General features: G+C 42.6%; 1 protein-coding gene across 3 annotated transcripts in view; it reads left to right on the top strand.

Annotated features, from left to right (window-relative positions):
* Positions 1-24683, top strand: part of CACNA2D3 (calcium voltage-gated channel auxiliary subunit alpha2delta 3) — an 806557-nt gene that overhangs the window by 518914 nt on the left and 262960 nt on the right. The window lies entirely within an intron of this gene.

Raw genomic sequence — 24683 nt, 5'->3', positions numbered from 1 at the left:
GGCCCCAGGGAGCCTGAGGGTTCATCCCTGTGTTCATTTCAGAAGACAGCAATTGGGTCACTCATCCTCTATAATGGGGTTCAGTGACATTTTCCTTGGTTGTACAGTTTGCAAACAAAGTTGGTGAAAATGTAACCAGCATTCTGGAAGGGGTCTGATCAGCACAGAAATCTCACTTTTTGAGTGTGTCTTCTCTAGCTACTTGCTTCCTCCCACGTGGGTACAAATGCTGTCATTGGAGCAGTGACTAGGGGTGTGTTAGATTCAGTCCCCCGTCCGAGAGGCCCAGTCCTGGGGATCAATCTTTGGGTCTGAACTTGGGAAGGTGTCTGAGTTTGGCTCTCACAGTGAATCGGAGCCACGGCAGAGGCCACAGCTGTGTTTTCTTCGCGTAGATGAGTGAGAACCTGCTTCGGTGGCGGTGATATAGGCCAGGGATTGCTTTTGTAACTCTAGCCAAGGTTCATTCTAACGCTGAATTCTAAGCACAGGATTCTGATGCTGAATTAGTTTAAAAGGGGGAACTTTGCCAATCACCAAACAATGGCTCCGTGGCCTGGTTGCTTGTGTATTTTCAGGGTGATTTTTCATGGTGATAATGGGTCTGATGGGAGTGGCATTTTTCATTAATTGATTGTAAATGTTCGCACAGGGCTTCTCCCCCATCGTTTTTGTTGGGATTAACATCACATTAATCACTGTAACCCAGACATAGCTGTTCTCCAGAGTAGTCTCAATGGCTGCTGTGGGCCGGCTCTTCTCTCCGTGAGTCTCATTCCTGTGGCGTTTCTGGCAGCGACAGGCAGATGCAGGCTGGGAACCCAGCTTGGGGGGCACTGCAGCAGCCTGCCCCACCTCGGCCTCCAAGTCACAGTGGGAGCATGGAAATATGAACTGGTCCAGAAGGGGTGTCCCTTCCCCAGGAGAATCACCCTGAGCAGAGGAAGGTGTTAAGCTGAAAACCCTCTCTGGTTGACAAGGAGACCTTGGGCCTGTATCACTGTCAGGGTCCAACACCAGCTTGATTTAGAATCCTGGATGACGTAACTAAGCCGCCCATTTATGTTGGCACCATAGTAACAATAACAATAGCAACAACAGTGATGGTTTAATCCCCTCTTCTTCCATGCGGCTGAGGAAGGCAGGAAAAGAGCATGAAGAGGAGTGTGGCCAGCCGGGATCGAAGCCATCAAGTCACCCAGTGGTTTTGTGTATAAACCCTACACAGCCAGTTTGATCGGTCACATTATTTGTTCATCAATTTAAAAAATATAAAACAAAGTCTCTACAATTAAAACATTGCAGTACCAGCACCTGAATAGACAGATCAGTGGAATAGAAGTCCAAAAATAGCCCCACCTACATATAGAGATGTAGTGTGTGATAAATGTGGCCCTGCAGACCAGTGGGGCTAGGGTGGGCTTTGCACTGAATGCCTTTGAGAAAACTAGATAGCCATTTAGAAAAAAGTAGTTCTATTCTTAACATCATACCCAAAAATGAATTCTAAGGATCAGAGACCTAAAGTGTAAAAAATGAAATCATACAATCAGTAGAACAAAACTTGGGTCGCTTCCTCTGTGACCTGAGTTCAGAGAAAGGCTTTCTAACAATGACTCCAAAATCCAGATGCAATAAAAAGAAAGATAAGTAAGTTTGACTACTTAAAATAAAAACAAAGCAAAAACCAACTTTTAGTAAGTTGAAAACTATTATAAGCAAAGTCGAAAGGCAAATGATAAAAATAAGAGGACATATTTGCAGCATATAGGACACACACAGAACTAATAAGCCTAATATTTAAAGAACTTTCAAAAATGGAAGGGAAAATCCTAAAATTCCAATAGAAAAAAATGAGCAAAAGACATGCACGTAATGAAATTAATAAAAAAAAATAATAAATATGGCTTTTAAACATATGGAAGATGTACAACTTCACTCATAATAAGAAAAATGCACATTGAAACATAGCAATATACCACTTCTCATCTATCAGAGAGGCAAACACTAAAAGCGTAACTGTATGTACACTGTGTTGGCAAGGTTGAGGGGAAGGGACATGCATATGTTGCTATGGGGAAGACAGAATGGGCAGCCCCACTGTGACCCAGCAATCCCAATTATAGAAATTAACCCTGAAGATGAACCCCAGAAACATAAAAACACATACATTCTGTTCATTGCAGAATTGCTCGTAATTGCAGAATACTGTAATTTACCTAAATACCTAAACATAGAGATTGATGGACAAACTGTGGTACTTCCCGATAATGGAATCTTAATGCTAGCAACAAGAATGAGGACAGTTGCTATTGGTTGATATAGAATGACTTCTAGGATATATTGCTAAGCAGAATGAGCAAAATGCAAGAGTATAAATAAGGTGCTATCATTTATGTATGGAAGAAGAGGGAATAAGAAGACATGTGTATCTGCTTATTTAAAAAAAAAAAACACAGAAAGAAAAATCAGAAACCAATAGAACTGGTTACCTCAAGAAGTGGGAGGAGTGCTGAGCAAAAGCGACAGTGGAGGGGGACAGACATTTCTGAGTTATTTTCTTGCATAGTTTTGACAAAGCCTGTTTCCAACAATTGAAAACAAAACAAAATGGGGCAAAACCAATAGTCAATGCAAACAAAAGCAAATGAATGTAACTACATTTCAAATGAGAAAAAATATATATATCCCAAAAAGCAGGGAAAAGAAGCGACCTTTTGAATATAGTAGTTGCGCACTTTATTAAATTTTGAACAGTACTTTGACTACCTTCAGGCTAAGGGGGGAAAAAGAACTGCAAGTAAATTTTAAACTTTTGGTGTCGTTTGTAATAATGTGGGTATAGCCATTCTGAATTTATTTTGTGAGTGTGGTAGGATTGAGCACATGTGTAAATGGGGTGAGACAAGGCAGACCTGTGGGGCGAGACAGGATTGAAGGTATCAGCATTGAAGTACCACTCTGCAACCCTTTTCCTAAAGAGTGGTTAGGGCAAAGGTCATCAGTGGATGCTAAATATAGGGGAAAATTTTGAGCAGAATCTTTTCATTGTCTCAAAGAGCCTTCCCAGAGGTTTTTGATAAGTTGTGAGGGGGCAAAGTAGCATGAGTGAATATCAACAAAATCTTGAGTGGGTCATTAAAATTAGTGTCACCCATGAGGAGCATGCTTTTGGAAAAGGACACATCACACTTAGATTATTCTGACTGGGGATATGCTACCTGAAGCTCCTGGAGGAAGCAGATTAAGCTTTGTTTTTGTTGTGTTTTTTAACACATTTTATTTTATATATATATATATATATATATATATATATATATATATATATATATATATATTATTGACTTCAGAAAGGAAGGGAGAGGGAGAGAGAGATAGAAACATCAATGATGAATGAGAGAAAATCATTGATCAGCTGCCTCCTGCACACCCCCTACTGGGGATCAAGCCCACAATCCGGGCATGTCCCCTGACCAGAAATCAACCATGACCTCCTGTGGCTGGGCTTTGTTTTAATATGATGTCTTGCTATAGATAATGATAATCACTTAAATCAATTGTTTTACATCTATTAATGACATACATACAAACATACATATGTTCACGTATGAACTCTTGACAGCAGAGGCAAAGGGAATGGGGAACAGCTCTAGATGCGCAGCTGCAATGGCAATGTCTTTGAAGGCTTGTCCTTTATCTGAAACATTTACATGAAATTTGCTTTCTGTGCCCTAATCACCTTTACTTACTTTAAAATAAAATAATGGTTGAAGTGGCTCATTACTGAGTAAAATGGAATGCCAGAGTAACAGAGCCCTTTATTCTACCTCTTCCAGACCCTTTGCAGTAGATACACTAACCCCCAGACCATGCTTGTCCCTGAAATGACAAATCAGCATCATATCCGTGCTTTCCAGCACCTCCCTTGCAGAGGGCTTTGAGGGTTCCTTCTCAGCCTGGTGGTCTTGAGAAGCCTGTTGGGTCGGTGAGGACACGGGGGAGTCAGCCTCCCTCTTTCGTAAGCCTGCTCAGTGAGCAGAGGCAGCTGCTGCTCCCACAGGTGCTTCTGGGCTGGGAGGCAACGATCTCTTTTACCTCATCTGGGCCTGGATTCTGCCAGGACGAGGGCAAAAGCCCTCTGTCATTGATGTGGGGTCAAAATAGGATTTGTGTGCTGAACTTGTCTGCAAAGTCTAAATTCTAAAATGAACCCACCAACTTTGGAACCACTCAGAAAACGATGGAGTGGGATGTGGAGGTCAGCAATTGCAAGGTCCTGCCTGCCCTGACACAGCCAGGGCAGTCCAGCCAGCTTGCAATCATGAGAGATCAGGCGCAGGAGCGCTCTGCATTGGCACTGGGGACTCCATTTTAATACTTGATGTCCTGGTGGAATCGGCACCTATGGAATTTTCTATATTTTAACATATTTAAAATCCACCTTAGTATAGTAGCTAAAGGTATTGCATGTAGAGTAGGACTCGCCTCAGTTTGAATTCTACACCTATGTCATATCAGTCTTCTGACTGTAAGGAAGTCGCTTAGCTTTGTTGTATGTTGCTTTCCACATTTGCAAATGGGAATAAAACCTGCCTTAGGGTTGACTCTAAGGATTAAATGCCTGTGCATGGAGAAAATGCAATAAATACTGCCTATCATCATTGCCAACCTCAGGAAATCCAGTGGGAATTTTTCTCCTTGGTTGTGAGAAGTTATAAAAAATACTCTTCTTTCTGTGAGCTGGGTCTCAAAGAAACTTCAGGGTAGTTACACTATGGCTTCTACCGTTTAGATTAGATCAAGCATGTCAAACTCGAGGCCTGTGGGCCACATGCAGCCCACAATGAATATTTTTGCGGCCCAGCCAATATAACGGTATGTAAGAAACGTTTTAATAAAAATTTCATAACTTAATTTTTACAATATCCTGTTATACATAGTTATTAATAACAAACTACAATGTTCGCTAATGACCGATTACTATAATGGTGTTGCATTCATTTCCCTCACAAGCCTTACACTCAGGCGCACCATTTCTCTCCATTAATACTACTAGCAGCGAATATTTTAGCAGCCGATGTCACGTCATTACTCTTGTACTGACTTGTTTGGTGTGCGCAACAGGAAATATATCGCTTTTGGAGAACAAGAAAAATAGGTTTATTTGCATTACGCTTATTAATTTGTGCAGTTATTCGGTGTCTGGTAAGTTAATGTTCAAGAAAAAATACTAAATTTTATTAAAATGTTCTATTATTTTATGTTAACGATCACTCATTTATTTCAGCCCTTTGTATTCAGCATGTCCCTCTCTAAATAAACCTATGTTTCTATGAAATTTGAAGCTTTTGGTTTTTTTGCGGCCCACATAAAACTTGTTTATTTGGCCCGTGTTAGTCATTGAGTTTGACATGCTTGGTTTAGATAATAGAATTTGGGACTTAAGTGTGATGTGGAGCCCGAAAGCACTGTTCTTCTAGAGATAAACTTGAATCCTCTGGAGTTCATGTTGCTGCCATTACGGGTTGTGGCCAGCATGAATGTGTGGGCTTGGTGCCGAGGGTCAGTGTCCCTGAGGGAGGCTGCTTGTTGTGCTGCACCAGCCCAGGAGAGTCCCTCAGCCTCACAGAGGTGAAAGCTGGCTGCCTTGCCCAAGGAAAGGGAAACGTGGCAGGAGCCCCCTTAACTGGCCGCCCCTCAACCGGCTCAGTGCCCTCTCTGCTCTGGAGCAGTCTGTGGCCCACAGCACACGGGTCTTTCGGTCTGGAAGCCGCGCTGGCACAGATGCCCACACAGCTGTGCCCCCAGCCGAGCTGCACGCTCAGGGGAAGCCAGTCCTCTTCATCCCTGACCTGTTGATGGCAGATGTCATTTTGCCATAGATGTATACATCAGCTGTTACTTAAACCATTGAATTCTGCTCATTACCCTGTAATTACTGCTGTAAAAAAATAGTTGTTACTTCTGTGATTGTGTACATGAATGCCTTGGAAAGACTTTAAGAGAAAAATTACCCGTGTGATAAGTATGGACAAAGCAATCATGAAAGACGGGAGAAAAAGTCTTTCCTGTGCTCAAGGATACTGACACTTAACCTTCCTTCCTTCCTTCCTTCCTTCCTTCCTTCCTTCCTTCCTTCCTTCCTTCCTTCCTTCCTTCCTTCCTTCCTTCGTTCCTTCCTTCCTTCCTTCCTTCTTTCTTTCCTTCCTCCCTCCCTCCCTCCCTCCCTTCCTCCCTCCCTTCCTCCCTCCCTCCCTCCCTCCCTTCCTCCCTCCCTTCCTCCCTCCCTCCCTCCCTTCTTCCCTCCCTTCCTCCCTCCCTCCCTTCCTCCCTCCCTCCCTCCCTTCCTCCCTCCCTCCCTTCCTTCCTCCCTCCCTCCCTCCCTCCCTCCCTCCCTCCCTCCCTTCCTTTCTTCTTTCCTTCCTTCCTCCCTCTCTCCTCCCTTCCCTCCCTTCCTTCCTCTCTTTCTCTCTTCCTTTCTCTCTTTCTTCCTATAGAGTAGTTTACCTTGCTTAGTCTGTTTCATCCTAGGTTGCTGGTGTAGATCTGGTGGCTAAGGCAGCCTCTGCTCAGTGTCTTGTTGCCCTTGGTAGCCCGCAGAGGCTGTGTGCTCCGTGAAGAAGAGTGACCCGCCCAGACACCGAGAGGAGGGCCACCACCTGGTGTGAGAGCAGCTGGGACTCCCAGCTGGAACTGCCAACACACTGCATGTGGGTCAGCATCGCCGGGACAGCTGTGTTAGTTTTCTGTTGCAAAAACGGATTACCACAAACTCATCTGCTTAAAACAACACAAGCGTATTATCTCATGGTTCCCATGGGTCAGGAATCTGGGCACATGTTAGCTGGGCCCTCAGCTCAGGGTCTCACAGGCTGCCATTAAGTGTTGGCTGCACTGCAGTTCTCATCTGCCCTCCGGGCCCCTTCGGATTGCTGGCAGGATGCAGCCCCTTCAGTCACAGGACGATGGTTCCCGTTTTCTTCTTACTGCCCCCTGGGGAGTGTTCTCAGCTCCTATAACCCACAGTTCCTGGCCACATGGCCACTATACAGTTCACACAATGCAGTTTACTTTCTTGCAGGCCACCAAGAACACACCTCATTGAACCTTCCCCTTCCTTTAAACCAGCGGTTCTCAACCTGTGGGTCGAGATCCCTTTGGGGGTCGAACGACCCTTTTATAGGGGTCGCCTCAGACCATCGGAAAACACATATATAATTACATATTGTTTTTGTGATTAATCACTATGCTTTAATTATGTTCAATTTGTAACAATGAAAATACATCCTGCATATCAGATATTTACATTATGTTCATAACAGTAGCAAAATTACAGTTATGAAGTAGCAACGAAAATAATTGTATGGTTGGGGGTCACCACAACATGCAGAACTGTATTAAAGAGTCGCGGCATTAGGAAGGTTGAGAACCACTGCTTGACCCAGGTTGATCCAGGACAACCTCTCATTTAATTAACTCAGAGGCCAATGATTGTAACCTGATCATGGGAGTGATAGCCCATCAGACATTCCAGGGGAGGGGATTTAAGAGACTTATATTCATTGTGGCAGAAATTCAGGGAGCGTTTTAGAGTTCTGCCTACTGCCAGAGCCTCTGTTCCGTGCTGTGGTCTGAGAGGGAAAGAAAATCCAGAAGGAAATGTCACCACCGCCTCCTCCTGGGAACATGGGTGGCCATGGCGCTCTCTGTCACAACGTCTCTGCTCACCACTGGTCTCAGGGGCCTGGCTCTCGGGGGCAGTGTCATCTGGAATTGGCTTTGATTCCTCTAGGAACCAGAAGACCTCTGATTTATGTAATTTCTACCAAATTCTAAGAAAATAGTGAATTTGGACACTCGATCCCACAAGTTTGCTTTATATGGTCTTACAAGTCTTCTTTCTCCTTGTCTGGTGGTTAAAGCAAAAGGAATTCTGTTTGCTTGACTCATCAGTGATTATGGCTTAAAACCCAGCAGCAACAAACATAATTATGTAAGTGATTTAATGCTTAAATGAATAGCTTAAGAAGACCTACCAGTACAGGGCTTTCCCTTTTTATTAATTATGCATTGATTCATACTGTTCTGGGTCTGAACAAGCTCAAGATAAACGTTTGTGAACAGAAGCTGGGTTTGGACTCTTGCACACGAAGAGTCAAGGGCTGTACTTAACCAAGCCTGACCTAGAATGGAGACTTCCTTCAGCGCCCCTCTCTCCGCCCTGCCTGCTACTCCCAGTCTGATTAGATATCCTGTTTCCTGCCTGGCTGTTCTATTCAATTTGCTTTCCTGGTGAAGCCCAAATAAATGAATTAATGTTCACAACATGAATTATGTTTCATCTCATCAAAGCTCATGTATTCATTGACAAAACAGCAAACACTGTAATTCTGAAATTCAGGGGCTTCTAATCTGAATACAAGTCACACACAGTCATCATCTATTAGGTGCAAAGCAGAACAATTGCTAACAAAGGAATTTGTTCGATTTTGCAGGCAAATGGCTTGTACTTTCCAGCTTGGGAACGCCTCGTACCTTGCTGTGCAGGGCAGAGCCTGCGTTAAACTGAGAATGCATCATATCCGCATCAACCCATCCAGGGAGTTCGCATAGACCACAGTGACACACAGAAGGGGAGCAAAGAAATCTTTTAGAAACAGTGGGAATGTGACCATTTAAAATAATGAGAATTCATTACTGAGCCCTCCTGCCCCGCCCCTTTGCTGGTAATGCACTTCAGTCTGCAATTTGTAGGAACTTTCAAACCAATTTAGTTGCATTTGCAAATTGGACCTGTGTCCCTCCTCCTCACCCCTCACTAAGTCCAAGTTGGAGAAAATGCTTTGCATTCTATAAATTGCACATTTGTTTCGGTTTCCCATCTAGGAAGAGCAGCACCTCGGCCATTTAGGAGTCGTTTGGGTGATTGCTTTAAGCTACATCTTACTGCCTAGAAGCTATTACTCAGGGGGTCGAAGGCACCATACAGAACTTGTTGGGGCCTGGAAACTGAATGTACAGTATTTTCCCAAGATACCGCTGCATATCGAAGAAGTTCAAATCGTCAAAACAAAAAGACACATGTAAAGAGAAACATAAACCGTCCTGCTGGGCTGTGGAGCAGAGAGTGCCATCTGCATCACATGGCATGGAGGAAGCTGATTACGCTGGGACCTCTATTTCATAGCAGATGGGTTCATTAAATTTAATAGCCTCCAGAGCCTTTAGAAACCGTGTTAAAAACATGTGGAGCATGCTGTGACACTTCACTTCTGGCCCTGCAGTCATTATAACTGGCACAGACTATAAATATTACAGTACTTCATTTCCATTGAAACAGATTACTATTCTAATTATTATTATTTTTTCTGCCAGGAGATGGTGATGTTAAAAATGAGTGCATCCCTGTTTTCTGGTACCATTTATATTCATCTAACTATTTTCCTCTTCCATTTGGTTCTATATTTTTCTATTAGTTTTTTTCTAAGATTATCCTTTTTTTTTCTATGAGTTTGTGTTATAAAACATGCATCAAAAGCATAAAATTATTATCTTCAGGGAAGATGTCCTAACACCCTGTATAGATGATGGTCAACTAATCCAAAAGCTTAGAGCTGAAAATGAAAAAGAATATATTTCAAGTGGGTGAGTTCTTTCCCCCTCAGATTTTTAGATTTATTGTTGTCTCTGCTATTATGGTATAATAATTTGCAATTGTCTATAATGAAAGGACAGCCTCTAAAAATAGACTTAATGCCGTATAGAAATGGATAAGACCATTAAGTCTAAATAATCATTTAACATGATAGATTACTTAACACTCTCTGTGTATAAGTGGCAGCACCCTACTCAATGGAGCCAAGGTCAAAAAGGGAATTTGTTGACTCTTAGAACAAAGACACATATGTAGTTTTGTCTTGAGGTCTGGCAAGATTTAGGGTTCAATCCCATGTTATTCAGACTTCTCCTTTGACTCTTAGTAGCTTAATTCCCAGGCATGTTCTCCCTAAAGGGTGGCAATGAATGCCTCTACCATCCACTAACGTTCATTATCTTTATAGCCGCTTACTCTTATAGCATCTATATCAAGCCTATGATAGGCCTGTGTGGGTCAAAAACCATACTGAGAAGTTAGATGGAGCTACTAATTGATGGCACGAATCTCACAGAGTTGGGGAGAAACCAGTCCCAAAGAAAATTGATCCTGGGAGGACTGAGAGGCAACAGAATCCTGCATAGAACTTGTGTGTAGTACTCAAAACTAATCCAAGCCAAAGATCATGTATCCCATCAGTATGGTAGTCATTATGATACCATGTTTTCAACCAATGGAGCCCTTTATCTAGACAAATGTTTCCCTGGCCCCTTCATGTATAAAACATACAGAGGCAGAGCTGCTCTGGTAGACATTGAGAAGGAAGTATGGAGTACTGAGGGAGGCTCTGAAGCACTTTTATTGCTCCTTCCCGGCACAGCAGAGTCTAGGTAGCATTCTGGGTAATCGTTGAATCTCAGGGTGGTATTCTCTGGTGTAGGTTATCTTCTGTGCCCCTGAGTTTACAGCAAGGTACTGGTCTGGGTCCAGTTAGGAAAGATGGTATAAGGATTGGGAGGATGTGTCCTTGGTTATAGTAGAAACCCAAATTGAAAAAGTTATTATAATAATATTTTATAATATTTCTGCCTTATTTCTCTTCATTACAGAAGATAATCAAAAGTTTATTATCATCATACTTATATCACCTCTTAGGACACATTGGCTATTGGGAAAGAACACACTTAAAGTAGGAGAATTTTTTTTTAGGAGAAATATATTAGATGGATACAGGAACAGCCTCAGTAGGACAAGAATCATCAAGAGAGTAGGAAACCATCATGAGCAAATAACTGCTCTCTATTCTTTCGGGAGCCACACAGCCTCCTGCCTTTCTCTAGCATGTCAGCTGTATTTCATTAAATATATTTTTATTGATTTCAGAGAGAGTTAGTGAGAGAGAGAAAGAGAGAGAGAGAGCGCAATATCATTGATGAGAGAGAATCATTGATCGGTTGCCTCTTGCATGCACCCTATTAAGGATCGAGCCCAAAACCCGGGCATGTGCCCTGACTGGGAATGAAACCGTGAATACTTGGTCCATAGGTTGATGCTCAACCACTAAACCATATCAGGCAGGCACCTGTATTTTTTTTTATTCTCTGTAGCCCAGTTCTATTGTCACGAGGAATACCTCTACTTAAATGATGTCCTAGTTCAAACCTAGTAGAGATGAACTCAGTGTTTGGATATCCGAGCTCATTTACCAGCAAATTACATAACTTACTCTTAGCCCATGGTTCCATTGAGGTCAGATGCCTGCCACTTAACCAATCAGCTGTGGCTGGGGAAAGGTTATGTGACATAGGTCATATCATAGGAGCAGCTCAGCCAGGCTGTGGGCAGCAGATTTTGTAAGAAAGAGGTATGGCAGAAGGAAATGGGTAAACTGGAGTTTGTAGGAGTTGGCATTTCTAGACCTATCATTCCACCTATGGCTTCTGTCAGTTATATTCCAAGCTGGTCTCTAATACTAATAACTCTTAGGAGCATGTCTTCTTTCCTCTTCTTTGAAACCTAGGCTCGTGGCTTCTTCTTAGCCCTGCCTCCCAAATCTTTGACCTCCATCCACCTTCCTGCTACATGGGTGGTGGGAATCCTTCTCTTGTGTCTTCTGAGAACAAAGGGAGGTATTTTAACAATCAAAGCCAAAGCTGTACTGCTGTTCCCCCTTCACAGCCCAGATATTTGGGCAGTTAGATTCTTAGAGCTGATTCTCATGATTTGACATGGTTTAAACTAAAATGAACACATTCCTCTTACTACCAGCATGAAGAATAATTAAAATAATCCCAGAGAATCAAGCTGTGGTTTGATATCAGCTGCCAGTTTCTCTTCTCTTGCTGTATAAATAATTTCTTCCACATAGAAGAGTTAATTACTTTACTCTTATTCCATGAGGATTACTGTGCCAATTATAAGTGTATTATCCATAGGGCCATAGTTCAAAGATAACATAGATAAGAAAATTTCACCTGATTTGTGCTCTTAAACTGCTTCTATTTGAAAATAGTGCCCTGGCTGGTTTGGCTCAGTGAATAGAGCATAGGCCTGAGGACTGAAGGGTCCCTGGCTTGATTTTGGTCAAGGGCAAGTACCAGGGTTGCCGGCTCGATTCCCAGTAGGGGGTGTGCAGCCAATCAATGATTCTCTCTCATCACTGATGTATCTATTTCTCTCTATCTTTCTCTTCCTTTCCCTTCCTCTCTGAAAACAATATATATATATATATATATATATATATATATATATATATATATATATATATGAAAATAGCAAGGACCACTCTCTGCCTGTCTTACATGGAAAGATTATTCCTTGAAGGCCTTTCACACCTGCATGTCAGAGATATGCAATCAAAATCTCCTTCAGCCTCATTCTGCTGAAGATGCCCAATACCAGTTCCTCAGGGGGAAATTCTCTCTTGTTCTGAAAAATGAAAGGAAAAGCAAAGACAATCATTTATTCAAGCAAAGGGAATAAGTTTTCAAATAAATTTACATTGTTTTATCAAAAAATGTGGAACATCAACATATTTGCCAATTGATGGAAACAACTATTAAACACTCTTGTAATTGATCTCTCTTCTGAGATGGTATTCATTACGGTACCATCTGAGGAGATCAAATTAAAGATGGCCTGAGATGAAGCAAGAGCTGAGTACCCATCCACCCTGTCAGTGGTTCTCTCTCATCACTGATGTTTCTCTCTCCCTCTCACTTCCTCTCTCTGTTTCTCCTTTACTCAGCCCACTGTTAAGGAGCATTTGTTTCCATGTGGAGAGTCCTTCCTTAGAGAAGACAGGATTCACACGCACTGTTTGTTCATCTATTGATCTCCCCATGGGATCCCAATAGAAGGGACCCATGGGCAGGACTGCAGTCACACCTTACAGGGGCAGGGCCATCACTAGACTAAACTAGATGACTTTTCTGTCTGCTTCTGAAAAACATTCCAAGGCCCAGTTTGAAAGGGCTTCACAAATGGTTGAGCTATTTAACCATCAACCAATAAGTTAGAGAATCTAAAGTGTGAGTGGGATCCCCACTGGCTCAGAAGCCTCCAGGGCAGAGGTTCTCAACCTTCTGGCCCTTTAAACACAGTTCCTCATGTTGTGACCCAACCGTAAAATTATTTTCGTTGCTACTTCATAACTGTAATTTTGCTACTGTTATGAATTGTAATGTAAATATCTGATATGCAGGATGGTCTTAGGCGACTCCTGTGAAAGGGTCATTCGACCGCCAAAGGGGTCGCGACCCACAGGTTGAGAACCGCTGCTCCAGGGGAACCTAAATTCTAAGCATTTGAATCACTTGATAACCTGACTCCTATTTACCTCTCAGCCATGCTGGTCAGCGTTTTGTTGCTTTAACACCCCAAACACTTTCTCCTTTCTCCAGGCCAGTGGTGGGCAACCTTTTTGTGAGTGTGTGCCAAAATCAGCAAAATCTCTGACTCAAAATTCTTCTGCGTGCCAACCCTAATTTTTTGAGAACATGTTACACCTACTTGATATCTCTTAAGGTGTATGTATGTGAAGAACCTTGAAGAAATAATAAAATTCATTTGAGCGACAAAAACACAGTATATGATGATGAAAAATACGTTTATTTTTTAATGTATATATGTACACTGGTAGTCCGACAGAAAACTTTATGACTCCGTTTGATATTATCAGTGGGACTTTTGCTGCTGCATCACTGATGACAGAGATTTTACATCAGGTTTATATTTCGTGACCTAGAGATATGCACGAGCTACTACTTTCATTCGTCAGGCTACTCCTATAACGAGACTTAACAAAATTCATCACTGAGAACAAAGATTCACAAGCGTATGTGGATGAAACCAAAACACTGGTCAGATCTAGGAAGACAGGGAGAGTGAAGGCAGAGGCATAGAAATTGCTCTTCCCCTCTCTCGTCAATCCATGTCTATGGTCTTTAAGATAACTTGTTATGTAAAATTATTTATCTAAGATGCACCTACACTGAATTTATCTGAAAAATAAAAAAGTTGATATTAAGAAAAAAATTGTAAATGGAAGATTATAAGAGAGGGTTTCGCGTGCCAGCAAAAGTTACTGGAGTGCCATGTTTGGCACGCGTGCCAGGGGTTACCCACCCCTGCTTTAGGCTTTTGAATATGCTTCTCCTTCTGAATTGGAAAGATGGCTCTCCCACTGAGCTTCTCAACCAAGGGAGAGAATCCTTTCCATTTTCCACGTCTCAGCTAAAGCATCACCCTCATGTGCCAATGACTTTCCATCTCAGATCCCTATCAGTCACCTTCATAGAAGCTATAGTCGTTTATAATCATTTCAATTTTAAGCACTTTGATTTTTTTCTCTTTAAAAATTCTTTATTGTCTGCCTTCCCAACAATTATGTAAGGACGGAGGCAAAGTCTGTATTGGGTCCCTAGAACCACACATTCATTATTAACATAGGAAGGCTAAATGGCTTGTTCTTAGTCACACCAATAATTTCTTTTTACTACTCACTAGAGTTTGTTTTCCCCACTCTACACTATACTTCGCCTAAGAAGGTACAACAAAACACCAAGAATTAGGGAAGAAATAATAAAGAATATTGGCTACAAAGTAGATGGTGGCACCAAGATAGAGTATAAAATGTTTTCTCTGAAATGCAACCATCTTATCTCTCTTTCCTTTTTTAAATCCAGCTGAATGGTCAATTTCAGGTCTGAAGCAACTGGTTTTCTTGAATGCTAACCTCATTTACTCAGTGGCAGTCACTGATGTTAGATGGAAGAACAGGGAACTTTCGGGGGTGAACCAGATTTTTGCAATGTTCCGTCTCTATGCCTGTTGTTAAAAGCAATATGTTGGGGAAAGGGTTGATTGCTTAAGGCACATTGTTTATGCTACATTACTTAGGTCTGATGGAAAAGTTCCTAACAGTGGTTTTCTTGCTAAAGATATGGTTTATGGATGGAGAGTGGAATGTGATTTTTTTTGGTAGGGCATCAGCATAATTTAGGTGGACTCCAGAGAAACTTGATATTGGGAGAGGCCCGGGAAAATATTCAGGTCTATGGAGCTTCTTTAGAATTAGCACTCAATTCTCCACCAAAATATAGATGCTTTCTGCTTTTAATTACCGTCCTTATTCAAGCCAAGTTAATTACTCTGGACCAGACTGGAAAGGAATATTCCCAGAAAGTCTGATATGATAGGATGGGAGTGTGTTTTCTGAAGAAGATACTGAGAAGTCCTTAATGAGTTAGTGTTTCAGGATAACTTTTGCAACAGAATACTAAGGGAATAAGAGGGGGGAAATAAGAGATTTTTGGCAGCTGTTCCCCATCAGAGCACTTGACAATCTGCTTCTTATTTAGTTTTCTGTTATGTAAAAGCATGGAATTCTCAAGTTAAGAAATATTGATCACTGCATGGCAATACATATGTGATGAAACTGTATTGTGTTGAAAAAGCTCTCCTTTTAAAGTGAGATTACTGATTCTCGATTTTGTTATTGAAATGTGTGGGTCATTTTACTTAGAAAATAATGTGGTTTTCTTAAACCTAAGTTATTTAGAGGTTAAAATAATCTTAATTTTAACTATTAATATTATTAAGAACAGATTTGCAAGCAAGTACAAACTGAATGCAAACAAGAACAAACTTGGAAAAGCAAATCAGTGGCTGGGAATGCAGAAAGGCAGTGAGAGCTGTCTTGGCCACAGTACAAAGGTTCACAGCAGCCCCTCGCTGTATTGGCAGAGCCACACATTTTTGTAAGGTCTGTTGATTTCCCCAGACTTCACGGAATCTAGATCAGGTTTGTCAAGGTCCCATTTCTCTTGCTATGACAATCCAGCCTGGGGCTGAATGAGGAGCACTCAGAGTGTATGGACTTCAAGGCCCTCCTGTCCATCTGGATTGCTCCTTCTCTAGTTGTCAGCAAACATGAGGGTTTACTCATTGGCCATCATTGTTCTAGGAACACATGTGGAACCACATGGAGAGTTACCTGGTTTATTGGCCAGACACCCACTAAGCTGAGGGCCAGTCTCTACACTGGGCACTCAGGTGTCATAGCTTCCAATTTCAGGAAATACGGTTTAAGTCCTTATACTGAACAATCCAAGCCAATCATATAATTTTAAATTATTATATTATTTTTGGTAGATATCAGTGGCCTTCAACATTGCGTGGTGAAAACTGTATGTCCTCTTCCTCACAGTCTTATTACCAGGATGTGGTAGAAAGAAGTCTCAAACAAATTCTGCCATCCACACAAACATTGATTAGCAGCATTCATAAAAGCCAGTCTGGTGTTGTGTGAGCTTAAGGAAGTCCAAGCTCTTTGTCTTGCATCAGAACAAATGCATTATTTGCAGGAGTCAGTTTACCTTCTGTTTGGAGTGAGCAGCTTAAAACTGTTTAACAGCCAGGTCTAGGGCACTGTTTCTAAGGATAAAAGCCACAGAGCTCCCAAAGTCCAAAGTCCTTATGTGGTTTCAAACAGAGAAAGGCAGGGCCTCTGCAATCTATTCAACCAGCCCACACAGAGTGGGCACCTCCAATTTACCGATAAAAAAAATCTCGTCTTATGTCCAATAGGGTAACTGACAAAACCTCTTTGTTGGTCAAAGATAAATAGTATATGTTACCTTTTGCTTGAATACTTGCTGAATGTATATTCCCAATAGGGCAATTAACCATTCCGAGATATAGATTAAAATTATTTATATCACACGTTTATGTTGAAGTCTACAGTAAACCACATGCCACATAACAGCATTAAACAGTATATAATCAAGGCATTTTCTTTGTAAAGTGGGAATAATAATATTGCTGATCTCATAGGGTTGTGAAGATTTAAAAAGGTACTTTTGCTTAGCACCATGCCAGGTGCATGGTCCTCCATAAAGGCTAATCCTTATTACCTAGAAATTCAGAATAACATTATTATATGTTGTTCCATACATAGTCTTGTGGACTTAGAGGCATTCCTGAGTCTTCACTCTTTGCAGCTGTGCTCCCTACAATGCATGGTGTATCCTGCCTGGAAGCTCCATTCCATGCTTGGGAGTGAAAAAGAAAAAAAAAACTACCAATGTCATTGCCTCCCATTATCTCGGAAGTCTTTATGGCTGCATCCTATAGAAACAACTAGAGTAAGAAGTCATCACGGTGCTGGACTCTGCCGCCTTCCTAATCTTGATGCCCAGCAGGTGTGAACCAAGAAGCTTGTGGGGAAAGGCTGAGCTAGGAAAACTAACCGTGATCTTCAGAAGCATCCTTCCCGCCAGGGCAGTAGGCCAGGCACTAGAATGCACCCAGACCTTGTGCCAGGTGCATCTGTATCCCTGTCAACTAGGTGCTCTTATCTCCATTTTCCAGACACAGAAGCCGAGGCCCAGGGTTATGGAGGAGTTTGCCCAAGGAGATGGGATAATTAGTAGAACAAAAGGGATTCAGCCCTAGGTTGCCTGCCTGGTGTGCGGTCTGCGCTCTCTGAGGCGATGCTGCTCTTGGGAAGGTCTCCCGACACATATGTCTGTGCTTTGATGAGGAGCAAGCCCACCAGACTGCATGATGGAGTGCCAAAGCCTTTAAAATGCCTGGTATGCTATTAGAAATGTCCTTGCCATTCCCACAAGCCTGAGCTCTGTTGCTTCCACTGAATTCTGAAAAGCCCGGGGTGCCTGCTTTGAGTTGTGAAGACACTGGAGCTTGAATTGTCCCAAATTATGTTTCCCTTGGTGTTGGCAACCCAAGATAGGAAACTTTAAATTTTTCAGCATGTACCTCTCCCATGGAGAGTTCTCTGTGCTGTATTAAATGACAGAAGGAAAACGCAGCTCATCGCACTTGTAAAAGAAGCCGCAGCATTCCTGGGTTTAAATCTGGAGGCAAAACAATTCTATTTAATGGGCTTTTTAAAAGCCTGGAATTTGCATTTTGAACGTGTTATACATCACAAACAGGATTTTGATGGTGATAGCACACACCGTAATCACATCCTATCATTTATGTAGCTGCACCTGCTGTCACTCTGTCCGAATCATGATATGCTATACACAGAGCTTCTCTCCTGGGGGAAGGTGAATGTCCTGAATCAAACTCCTGGGGGCACTGGGAATGACTTAGAAAGTCTGGCCACCTTCATGGGTAAACAGGCAAGTGAGGCAGAAGGTTAAAAGGTAGATCAAAACTTCGGATGCGCAATCAAACAAGCCAAGGTGTTCTGAAGGCAACCACAACAAGGTTTTTGAAAGTGGGAAAGGAAGATGAACCCTCACATTGCGGGATTGTACTCATGCTCAGTCCTTCCAAGAGTCTGTCCACTAACCTTAGGGCTGAGAGCTGACGTGTCTCAGAAACTCTGCCTCTCCCAGAGCCTCTGCTCCAAGACTGCTGTGGAAGGACCAGGAGGGGAGCAGTGATGTCATCAGGAGTTTTTTAAACGAATTTTACTGTTCCCCCCAACCCCAATAATCAACTTTTAGTTGTTTTTCTTGTCTTTAGTTAAATTTATTGGGGTGACATTGGTTGATAAAATTATATAGGTTTCTGTATATTGTTTTGTGTGTTTGCCACCCAAAGTCAGATATTCTTCTGTCACCATGTATTTGACCCTCTTTACCCATTTCTACCCCCTGCTCCACCCTTACCCTATGGTAACCACCATACTGATGTGTCTGTGAGTTTTTGCTTGGCTTGTTCGTTCATTTGTTATTTTCAGTTGTATAGCCCACATATAAGCGAAATCATATGATTCTTGACTTTTTCCTTCTGACTTATTTCACTTAGCACGATATTCTCAAGATCTATCCATGTTGTTGCAAATGGCAGTTTCTTCTTTTCTTGTGGCTGAGTAGTGTTCCATTGGATGTGGTTTTCTTTTTCAAGAATAGATGGTCAAATTTACCTTCTTTCCTCCATGCCCAATCACTGCCAATGTTCACTTCCAAATCAGAATTCCTCCGGAGAGATTTGGGGCCATTAAAGTGTGAAAGAGAGACTCCAGGACAGTGCCTAGAATGAAAGAGGCGGCATAACACAATTGCCCTGTATAAGAATAGAGGACAAATGAGAAAAACAGCCTTGCCTTCTGAGATAAGAGAGGGCACAGCAGGCTCAGCAAGGTGAGGGGGCGGAAGGAACTGACTCCAGATGGGCAGGTGACTTGGTCTTCTTAAGGGCAGGAGTAACTCTTATTTAATTTTATGTTATTTTTTCTGTGGCCATGTAACCCCCTTCATCTTATAAAGGTCCATCACATTTTCTCCAAGGCATCAGAGAAGGGGTTTGGGGTGAAACCATAGGAAGGTTCCAATTTTCTACATCTCTGCCCCCTTAGGAAGGTCAAGAGGGGTGTGCATGTAGGGGGGAGAGAGATAGTTCCCAGACAGAATGAAGGTAAATATATTGGGGCCACTAATGGAAGATGAGGGTTATTTTAGTAAGGTTTGTTATGCAGACCCAACCTCATGCAGAATCCAGGGTGATAAGTATACTTCCCACAATTAGGAGTCATTTTCCTATTCCTGTGATGGGAGAGGAAGGGAGGCACCTTCCAAAAGGAAAATGTATACCCAGCCTTTAGGCAGGAAGGGAGGGGGTAGAGAGCTTTTCCCCAGTCTACTGTTTCTCAATTATTTTCAGGGTCAAAACAATCCTATGCCAAAGTGGCATATTTTACAGCGGTGTACTCTGACCCCCCTCCAGTAAAATAGCCTCCCCTTGGGGGAACCTGATTTAATTCTTATTGTAGTTGATCTACTTGCCTAACACATTCATTCTTCAAGTCTCTGCGTCCCTTCCCTGCTCTGGCTTCATAGCCCAGTTATACAGGATGGTTAGCTTTAGTTTACCCTTTGGCCTCCCCAGTTTGTAGCACTAGGACATGGAGTAATACCTAAGTCTTATGTCCACTGTTTTTCTCTGGCCCTGGGGCTGATGCTTAATAGATATTTAATGGGTAAGTAATTAGCAAAGAACTATATTATTAGTTATGGTATGTTCAAACCTAAAAAAAAAAATGTGATGTTTGTCACTCAATTATAACCCAGTGAATAAACACTTAGCAATTTCACATCCATCTCATCCATTTGTGTTCAAAAAGAAACATGGTTGATTTTACATATGGAATATTAAACTGAGGACACATATAGTGACACCTCAAAGAGTATGTATCTTATTCATCTTTGCATGTGGCCGGCATCCCCAATACTCTCATATGAATGCTCATTGTGTGACTGAGTGAATGTGTTTATGAATCTATGACTTAAACTTATCTTTTATTATATTAGATTTTCCCATTCGGAGATGTGGAAGCATTGTTATTTGAAAGAACTCTGTGGTTTTAATTTCCATTAACAAAAGGAGAGATGAAAACAACCGAATTTACCATTGCCACATACTTGTTTCAGAGCCTGGCTCTTCTTGTGGGTGTTTCATGCACACATATTTGAATGAGTTTACAAAACTCACAACACATTAATGACAATTGCCTTGAGTTTCAGAGCAATTGGATTCTGGAGCAGCTCATTTGAGTTAGTGATGGGTAATGAGCTATCAAAGTAACAATATGACCTGAATCTCTTGGGTTACACCACCTCATCAGCCCAAATCCATTGCCTCATAAAACCTTTCTGGGCCCTGTCATTAATTGGCTTAGGGCACCATTAGGATTTTTTTTTTTAATTTAAGTCACCACGAATTTTCATTTTCTCTGAAAAAAATAGATCAGAAACTAATAGTTTCTGTCTATGAAACTGGAAGGTAGCTATTAACAGTCCCCTTTTTCTTCAGCAATTCCTAGGCCTCACTGTTGGCTCTGATGGTGACCGTCAGACTGCTCTGTCCCCAGCACAGTTGCTACAGTTGCCATAAGTTTCCTTATTCACAGGCAACTGCTGCCTTCTGTGACTCCATGTCTTCTTTAATTTTTTAGCTACCTCATCTCTTCTGTCAATCATGACATAGCGGTGGGATATGGGCATTGAAAGTCTTTTTATCTTTGCGCCAGTGTTGGGCATTCATTATCTAAGAAAGGTTGCTCAGTCACCTCAATGGTGAATCACCATCTACTATGCCTCAGTCTGGGCTGATACCCACTCTGAGCTTTGCCCAGGCATCTCTTGTCTGATTGTTCAGGAAAGTCCCACTACCACCAAAGTACTAGTACAACTCAGTGTCTAAGTGTGTGGAAGACCTGCAGGGAACACTGGCACCTCAGTGCCCTCAAGGCTCCCTATGTCTCTGTAGTGACTGCCTCCCTCTTAGTAGCCATTGGGAGAATCAGTCAGAGGTGTTTCCAAAAAGTCACTTTTGAAATTCCCTCAATCCTGAGGAGAGGGAAGCCGGGGATACTGAGGCACTGGCCATTGTCTCTCTGTACTATCCATGACTACCCACCCCCGGATTTCTGAGCTCTCGACAACTGAGTGGACATTGGGAAGAGAATCACTTGGAGTTTGAAAACAGAGGTTCAAGTCTGCTCTGTTCCTCATGGCCATGTGCCCAACATAAATCAATTCCCTTTCTGGGCATCAGTTTTCTACCTGTAGAGTCAGATGCCCCATGAACTATAATGTGTAACACAAAGTTGAGGTGGTGACACTATGGATTTTTTTAACATTAACATTATGGTAGCCATTACAGTAAGGAATAGGGGACTGAAGTTGCCCCCAGCAAGTATTCCCAGATGCTTAGTTCTAAAAGGTTTCTCCATCAATTCTCAGTGTCTGGTATGTAAGAGACATTTAATAAGCTTTTGTTGAGTGAAAAATTACATATCATTCCCTGGGTGCATGGAATAACTGAGCAATCAATAATGATAATAACAACAATAATAATAATAATACCAACCACGTTTATTGAATACTCACTATTGGCCAGGCACAGTTCAAAGAGCTTGGCACATAACTATAGGTCAAACTACCTCTGAATAATGTAACATTAATATAGTTAAATATAAAATTAAATATAGCATTAACTGTAAATGTACAACAGTCTTACAAATAGGAGCTATTGTTATCTCCATTTGCAGGTGATGAAACTGAGGCATGAAAGTCTGAGCAAGTTGCCCAAGTATCTATTCAAGGCATTTGGTTTTCAAAACAATAATTGTCCTTTCCACAGTAGAATGTAAATGGTTTTTAAAATAAAACCAGCCGGTATTTGAGTGTTAGGGCACTCACCGGTTCCCGGGTTGCTCTCAGATAAACACTGAGTGAGGGATGCTGAACCCCTGTGATAACCAAGTGGAGACGCTGACACTGAATCGTCATCGTGGGCTTGGGTCCGAATAAGGCTGTGAGCACATCTGTGACCAAGTCCTTCCAGATCTGTGTGCCCTGCCGTGTTCAGTCAGTAGGCTGGGAAAATCCACGTGGCAATGGCCAAATCACACTGTTTTGCCAAGCATCCCCCCGCCCCCCACCCCCCAGACCCTTAATTGGAAAACCTATGGTTATTTGGATGGAAATTTAATCTGAGCCTCTGATTCATTTACTCATTAAACTGCTATTTAGTTCTAGCTATATGAGCTGCCAGAGCTTTCTCTAAAGCTCCCCCAAACCAAAGTGAATTATGGACACATTCAGTGAGACCAATTTGAGTCACATCTAAGCGAACCCGAGCCGGAGGGCCCTGCAGGTCAGGCTGAGTGAGTGAAGGCAGGCAGACCTGGCGGGCACCGGCATTCCTCTGTTTTGAGATCCACTCCTCTGTTCTCCCAAAGGATTGCATGATGGAGTTTCAGGAGAGTCAGACTGCTCATGTAATGAGGAATGTTTTCTCTTTCCTTTCTAATAAGGCATTTGTGTCACTGATGGGGGTGGCGGGGGGGGGGGGGGGGGGTCATGCTGGTTAAGGAAACAGCCCTGGAGCGGAGGGCCTGGGTTCCAAGGCTCTACCACTTAGCAGATGTCCCCCGGGGACTGTTTGCTCAGCCCTTACAGTTTGTCACATACAAAAGGGGGAGGGGTGATCATAGACTTGCCTGCTGGGACATTGTAAGGAAAACTGATGTCCTGTCCTCTCCCAGGGACCTGCCTTCGCCCCTGTCACTGGCAGGTTTTGTGGCAGCCCTTGTAGCAGGGCTGCCTGCTGCTGCTGCAAGCCAACACGTTCACATCCACGTGTTATCATCCATTTCAAGGGTTGCAAATGTGAATGTTCCCAAATGAGTACATGGAGAACTGAGTATAAGAAAATAGGGACTGGGGCGGGGGGGGCTGTGGTGACCTACAGCACGCACACACCATTTAAAGGTATTCATTTTCATTTAAAAACAGCTGATGGCCAAATGAAACCACAGACATCATCAGCTGGGGCTGGAAACTCCTTATGTCTGACTCTACCGTTCACACCTTTTCCTTTGACCCTTTCTCCTCCTTTCTCGAGCATCCACCTCTGTCTTCCTCAGTGATTGAAGCCCCCGCACCTCCCTTCCTGTACACAAGGTCTCTGCAGCTAGAATAGCAGCGGGACACATTTCAGCGTCTCTGCTCTTGGAGCTCACCCCTCCATCCATCAGCATTCCCACCGCTGGAGCCTGGTCTTGCTGCCACTGTACAGCGCTCCACGTGGAGTTGGCCCTGCCATGTGTCCTGTGGTCTTGTGGCAGCAGCCTCATCTAGAAAGGGCTTCTGTTTCTTGGTTATGCTCAGGGGTGTCTCTGTCACAAGGCAGTGCCAAGCAGAGTGAAAGGGATTGTGGCATCTTAGGTTGTCTGACCCCTGGATTCTATGGTGTCTCCCACTGTGTACTGTTAACCAGCCACTACCTCCAGGGACTTGAAGATTTCACTGTCTAATCTTTATTCTTACGTTTTATCTACCTTTCTATTATGGATAGTCTATGAAGTTCCTTAAAGAGAAGTTTGTTCTGCTCTGGCTGGTGTGCTAAGTGGTTAGAGCATTGGCCCATGCACCACAGGGTCTCGGGGTTCAATTTCTGGTCAAGGGTTGCAAGTTCAATCACCAGCCCCAGTCAGGGAGCATGTGGGAGGCAAGCGATTTTGCCTCCCTATTTTCTTATACTCTTTTACATCAATGTTTCTCTTTCTCTCTCCCCACCACCCACTCTCTCTGAAAATCAGTGGAAAAAAATATACTCAGGTGAAGATTAACATAACAAAACCAAAGAGAGGAGTTTGTTCCTCTGAGGTCTGCTCCCTCAGCAGAAAGGCTGTGCAGAGTAGAGGGTTAGGAAACAGGTCCTGAGCAGTTGATGCTGCTTTCCCTCCATCAACAAGGACTTGCTAATGGCATGGTTTGGGGCAAGACACAAAGCTGTTCAGGCCCATCTCTTGGTCTCACTCAGTTTTCAGTAGGAATGTAAAGAGTTGTCAGAAGGCATAGGAACCATCCTGGACCAGGTGAAGGAGGACAGGTAGTAATTGTATTCAGAACAGCTGCAAAGATGGGAAAATGGAGATGAAGTAGCAAGGAAGAGAAATGCAAGCTCAATTCACATGTGATTAGACATTTTCCATTTTTAGCCTCGTGGCTTAAATTTGCATAATTCTTTTAAAAAGAAAAATTAATTATTTATGACTGTAGCTTTTAACCAAACTGTGCATTTAAAGTAATCACTCTGGGTA

This window comes from Myotis daubentonii, chromosome 14 (assembly GCF_963259705.1).
Source record: "Myotis daubentonii chromosome 14, mMyoDau2.1, whole genome shotgun sequence".
NCBI lineage: Eukaryota > Metazoa > Chordata > Mammalia > Chiroptera > Vespertilionidae > Myotis > Myotis daubentonii.
The sequence above is the reverse complement of the archived record's forward strand: the minus strand, read 5'-3'. Positions and strand labels throughout refer to the sequence as shown.